This window comes from Vombatus ursinus, unplaced genomic scaffold (genome assembly GCF_900497805.2).
Source record: "Vombatus ursinus unplaced genomic scaffold, bare-nosed wombat genome assembly UNPS02010193.1, whole genome shotgun sequence".
Taxonomy (NCBI): domain Eukaryota; kingdom Metazoa; phylum Chordata; class Mammalia; order Diprotodontia; family Vombatidae; genus Vombatus; species Vombatus ursinus.
In genome coordinates, this window is record NW_020949971.1 from 1537693 (window position 1) to 1543997 (window position 6305).

Below are 6305 nucleotides of genomic sequence, written 5' to 3' on the forward strand. Positions count from 1 at the left end.
TATAAGTTACCCATTGGCCACATGTGTTCTCTAACCTTGAGCCCATATCCCCCAGACTCTGTATTGTGGAAGAGTATGAATTAGAATTTGTTTGGTGGGAGAGAGAGGAAGGCAATTTTTTTAACCAACTTCTCTTTACCATGTTAGTAAATGCCTGTTTCTAAAAGCTAATTAACTGTGATTGGCTGGCAATCAATGGAGATCACACTGAATGGAGCCTCATGAGTAATAGAACTAGAAACTGCTCAGCCTTTCAGGATTACCCCTAGAATTCTGAGTGGAGGAATAGCCAGTCATCCTGTGGGGATTCAACCTGCTAGCTCAATGTGACTTGGGCTAGTGAGACCAGAGGGAATGCTACCAACAATTGCCTCTGGATGCTGTCTTTTGAATGTGACACTTTTCTTGCCTATGTAAAGGACACTTCAGCATATGGGACAGCCTCCCTGGCAGTCTTTGGGACAGTCTAATTATCTCTGAGTCAGGCTAAATAAAATCTAGAATAGGGGACTGCCCCAGGCTTGTTGAGCTTTACCAAATAAATAACAGAACATTGAAAGAAGTGCCTTCTGGGTCGTTGACAGATAATAGTACTGAGGAAGGGTACTGAATTTCAAATCAAAGGTCCTAAGTTCAAATCCCACTTTTTTGTCCTTTTGGCTATGTATGCATCGGGAGCAGTCTCTTTTCCTGGGTGGGCAGTCTCCTTATTTATGATCTGTGGGTTTGGGGCTACAACACTCCTGAGCTGGAAATTCCAGGATTTGGGATTTCTGTCATTGTTCTGCTTGGTTACTGGAGTGCTTGTCACAATGGACATTGTGCGTGGCACAATGGAGCCACTCAAAGTGTGTTCATCATTCAAAGGACCAGGCATGTCCATCGACACTTCTTTTTAATAATCTGCACTTGTACCTATTTGTTCAAGTGCACTTTAAATGCAAATAATTACAAGCAGATTTTGTAATTTTACTTGGAAATAAAAATTCCCATTCTACTAGCTCTATTTATTTTCGTTTTATGGCTGAAAAAATTAAAAAATCACTGTGACCATTGATACTGGTCCTTTGAAGTATTCCTAAATTCTGGTTCTTCTTAATGGTATCTTACTCAAGAAATCTCCAGAGCCAGGAAGAACACTGGAGGTTCTCTGGTCTGCCCTCTCATTAAACAGATGAGGAAACTGCATATCACTCACGCATGTGCACACATACACAGAGATGAATTTGCTCAAAGGTTCATGTGTAGCCAGCATCGGAACTAAGATTACAGCCCACAGCTTCTGGCTCCAAATTCAAGGCTCTTTCTTTAACAAAATTTTCTTCATTTCATGGAAAATGACTTTGAAGCAAATAGCGTTGGGTCTCCCTTCTTCATCATCCTCCAACTTGCTTTAGTTAATTACTGCGTGCATAGAATAAAAAGCTGTGGTTGTGTTTGGTGGTTCTCAGTAGGACTCATTTTCCCTTTGCAGGCAGCCCAAATTTTATCCATATCCATGGTGTTTGGGGAGCATTGCTAGACTTTGGAGACATCGGCTGCCTCTGATCATGGTCCTGGAGCTCAGGAAGTTTGGTGGATCCAGGAATGGCTTGGAATAAAAATGGGGGAGCTCAGAACTGCAAGGTCAGACTTTTCCCCCTCATAACAATTTTATAACTCTCAATTATAACCAAGGCAAGACCTTGGAGTGACTGAACCTTTTAGAGCATCTTCCAAAGCATCCAAGTTTTTTGATTTATCAGCTCATGACTGATTTCATTTCATATGATCTGACAAGGACATTTAGCAGTGCTTGAGTATTTATGAATTCCTTTCTATCAGGAAACAAAATGTGCCGTTCTTCAAGAATAAATCAAATTATGTAGAAGTGGTTCTGGATGTGCATGCCAGCTCCTTGGGGAATGATTCTTGACTGCACGTTAAAAATTGGTTATCCAGCACTGACTGTAGCAAATGTGAGAGTTCGAGGTTCTGAGGAGTTTTGTTTTCAATAAAATTCTATCTATAACAAAAGAGGCAATGTGGCACAGGGAACAGAAGGCCAGCCTCAGGGGCAGGAAACTCTGGGTTCAAGATCCATCTTTGACATATACTGTTTGTGAGTGGAACTGTGGACATGTCACGTACCCTCTCAGTGCCCTAGGCTACATAACAAGATCAAAGTCACAAAGCATGCCAAACTGCATTGATAAAGGGCATCACTTCACAAAGAGCTCCATACTCCCATAAAGTCACTGGCCCCCAAAATACTGTATCTGAATATTTCAAACTTTTTGTTTTTAAATACCTCCAACTTACAACTTTTTTGACATCATAATTTTTATAAAGATACCTGTAACCTCATGGTGTACAAACACCCATATTGTATACAAATCCTCAAGTTTTAGGAATGGTTACCGCTGACACACCACATCAGTAAGAGATTGAATATTGTTTGATAGAGTCATTAATGACCCCAGGAATGTCTCACAATGCAAAGTCAATGGAAAGTTTTGTCTCTTTCTCAATGTTGATGGAGCTCCCAAAGTTTGTCAGGGTTGTACAAAACCTCTGTACACCTAATATGAACATAGATGGTCCTTCTGACAAGTTTCCTAATAGACTTAGGGGACTGTGGTCTATGCAGCCTGCTGCCACCCAGGAGTCACAAGTGTGCCCTAATTAGGAGAAAAAGAAAGATAGTACAGGAAGCTGCCCTCAACCAACATGTCATATCCTTTTCCTAAAGCCCCTAAGTGGTATTTTGGCTCCAGACCTTCACTGTGGCAGATCTCCTGTCCAATCATGCTCAGCCTCCCCATCTCAATTGCTAGAGGCCGCACTTAGAGTGAAATCAGAGAACAACTAAGATACCTCAGATCACGGGCTCCTTCTATTGGGGAATATTGACCCCACAGAAGACAATGAGTTGAATAACAAATTATGGAGATTGGTCTAAATTATCTTGAAGGTCCCCTTCAGCTTTAGTGCCCTGATACTTTTCTTGGACATAGTGCAAGTAGCTGAGTCTACTCATCTGGACTGCATCTAAGAGCTTCTCTGTGTGTTGTGTCTGTCTGGGTCTGGGAGGAGTGTAGGCAAATAGTCCATGGAGTATTGGTATTAACCATAGGCTGCAGAATACATGGACTGAATGTGCCAATATCCCCTACAGCAGCATTCCTATTGGCTCCATTCCCAAGAGAAAGATGAAAGGCCAATGGGAATGCTTTCCCAGGGTGGGTAGGCATACTCAATGCATACTGTCTTCTCATCTATATGATAGAGGTTGGAGGGGAATAAAGTGTAATGTCTATATGTACATGTATTTTTTCACAGTCTGTTTCCTTAGATTTTTATGAACTTTTAAAGAGTCAAGATGATCAAAGCACCTTGAGGCCAGAGATTGTTTCAATTTTGTCTTTGTATATGCAGCACCCAGTATAGGTCCCTTTGCATACAGTAGGTGTTTCAAAAATGAATGGAATCCATTGGAAAAGCAGGCTATGCCAGCTAGCTGAAACAAAAGATTTCTAAATTCTCCTTTCAATGGGATCTCAGGAGAGGTTTGTGCATATCCTTATCTGCTCTGGACTCACAAGAAAAGAGCAGAAATTGTTCAAAATTCAGCACAGACTTCTGCAAATCCTCGCTAACATGGAATTCCTTTTATTTCCAACATTTCATGGCTATTTTTCTGTACCCACACATCAGGCTAGAGATGGTGCCAGAGATGGGATTGTCATGAATAAATCCCACAGATCTAAGTGACTACTCTCACACATTCTCTCTGCACTCAGACTAGAAATCTTTCAAAAAAATTAGATGTTTGAAAATCTCGGAGACATTAAAGCCAGGGAAGTCCAAGGAGGACAATGCCTTGGTGTTCACTGTCAATCCACAATGGTTCCGTGGTGGTGCTGCTTCCCATTCAAGAGTGTGATTTATCCACACCAGGGAAATGGAACTGAGAGAGCATTTAGGATAATTGTCCAAGAGCTCTTTCAGGTTAAGAATCTCCAACCAGTTTTACAAAATTACTCTTCTGAGATTTTTTTAAAATATAAACTGGTTAGTCCCCATGGCAGTGATTTTCACCTTCTCTCAGTCCCCTGATTCAATGCTGTCCCTGGTTCTAGATTGGATCCTGTACTTGTCAGGTAACAAATGGCATTAACTCATTCATTACAACAGTCTGTTTTTAAAAGTCCTTGCATTTCTTTCCTCGAGTTGGTTTGTAGGAATGAAGGGACTGGCTGGCCTTTTAGCAAGATGTGATCATGGAGCTGGCAGAAATCCTATGGGATCCCATGCCATGAGTGTGTTTGCCTGGCCCCCTCCTACCCCCCAGTCTCCTGACACCCTTATTTCAATGTCCTCTTTGACACAGTGCCACTGGCCTCCTGGCTGTTACTTGCAGAAGAAACTACATGTCTAGACTCCAGACATTCCTCTCGCCATCCCCCAAGCCTGGAATGCTCCCCCTCCTCATCTCTGCCTCCTGGCCTCTTTGCCCTCCTTCAAGTCTCAGCTAAAATGCTACTTTTTGAGAGGAAGCCTTTCCCAAGCTCTTTTCATTCTAGTACCTTCCCTCTGATTACTATCTCCAATTTAGCCTGTATGGAGCTTGTTTGTAAATAGCTGTTTGCAGGTTGTCTTCCCCACCAGGCTGGGAGCTCCTTGGGGGAAAGGACTGTCTTTTGCCCTTCTTTGCATCCCAGCACTTAGCACAGTGCCTAACAAACAGTTGGTACAAAATAAATGCTTATTAATTGTCTGACTGAGCCACATAATACACTGAAGGAAAAATAAGGTTTGGGAGATTCCACTCCTGCACTCTGATGTGGAAATGTCTTTTTGCCTTGAGGATGATTTTCAAAGGAAATACTCTTATTCCAGGTCATTTATTCCACAATTCTCATGGCACAGTGTACTCCTGCAAGAAGGAAATCAGTGAAAGAATATTTTTAAGCACTTACCATCTGCCAAATTTTGCTAAACCTGGAGATATAAATGCAAGCAAGCCAAACAGTCCCTACTATCAAGGACCTTATATTTTAATGAGGAGAAGGCAATCCATAAAGGGAAATAGAGGGGAGAAGGTGGGAATGTGCACGGAACTTTGCTTTAGAAATGAATGGGTAATGAAGTTGAAGACCAGGTTCTTGGTAAGGTAAGGCAAAGCTCACCCATCTGAGCTCAGGGGGTTGCAGAAGATCAAGATGCAGGCCAGAGAGGAATCAAAGCCATAAAACCAAGACCTGGAAGGCAGCACAGTTTGGAAATGACCTGGGAGAAAACAAATAATTTCCATGTGGTGGTCGTCATTTATAGTTGCATCTTTTAATTGAAATTCTTTGTCATAGCCTCCACTGGCCTTCTACCCAATACGTCCTCCTGGGTATAGAAGAGACCTTGAGTTCTCTAAGGCTGTCCTTGGAGTGTGGGCTCTGACAAGTTCTACCCAATGGTATTCAGTGCAGGCCTGATGATGGCTGGTGTTAGAGCTCTGAGCACCACCTGACTGGCTAAGTACCAAGGAAAGTACACCACAAGGTGAACTGTTCAGCTACAACCTCTGTCATGATGATGAAATGGTGGATATTTGTGAAATATAAAAATGGCTCACCAGCTCCTCAACCCTGTGATCTTTCTTCCCCTTCCTCCCAATGGGTGTGATTCTGGCTTGCAATGATTATCAACAAATATTCACAGTGCCAAGAAGTCATCAGTTTTGTGAAGCATTCTTGATGGAACAAAAAGCCCAAGTGTCACTGGGTATTCTGAATGCTTCAGTCACATCATCCAGATGATGCCCGACACCACAATTCAAAACCAAATGCCAATGGAGTGTTTAGAAGCTAGATTGAAATGTCTATTTGGACACACTGAGAAAAGCAGTGAGCATGCTGCCAATCAGCTTTCTCTTGGTGCCTCTCATGTGATGATTAAGAAAGTCATTTTTTGAAGAAAGGGGTTAGCAAACCTGCACCTTAACTCCTACTGGATCACAGCAGACTTAACGTAAATAGAAAATATCATTGCAGACAGTTGATTTAGGGTGGAAAAACAGGGACAGAGCATTCAAGTAGCCATGCAGTTAACATGTACTGAGTGTCTGTTACATGCAGAGCACTGGTCTCAGTGAGTTTGGGGGGATGTAGAAAGATGAGACAAAGCCTTTGCCATTATGGACATTACAATCCAGTAAGAGACATAAAGTGAGGAATCTCTTGGGGGATGGGCACATGAGTGTCTGTGGTGAGTCACCTAATGCCAAGCAAGGGTAGGCAACATTACTAGTGCCAAAAAGTGCCCTCAGG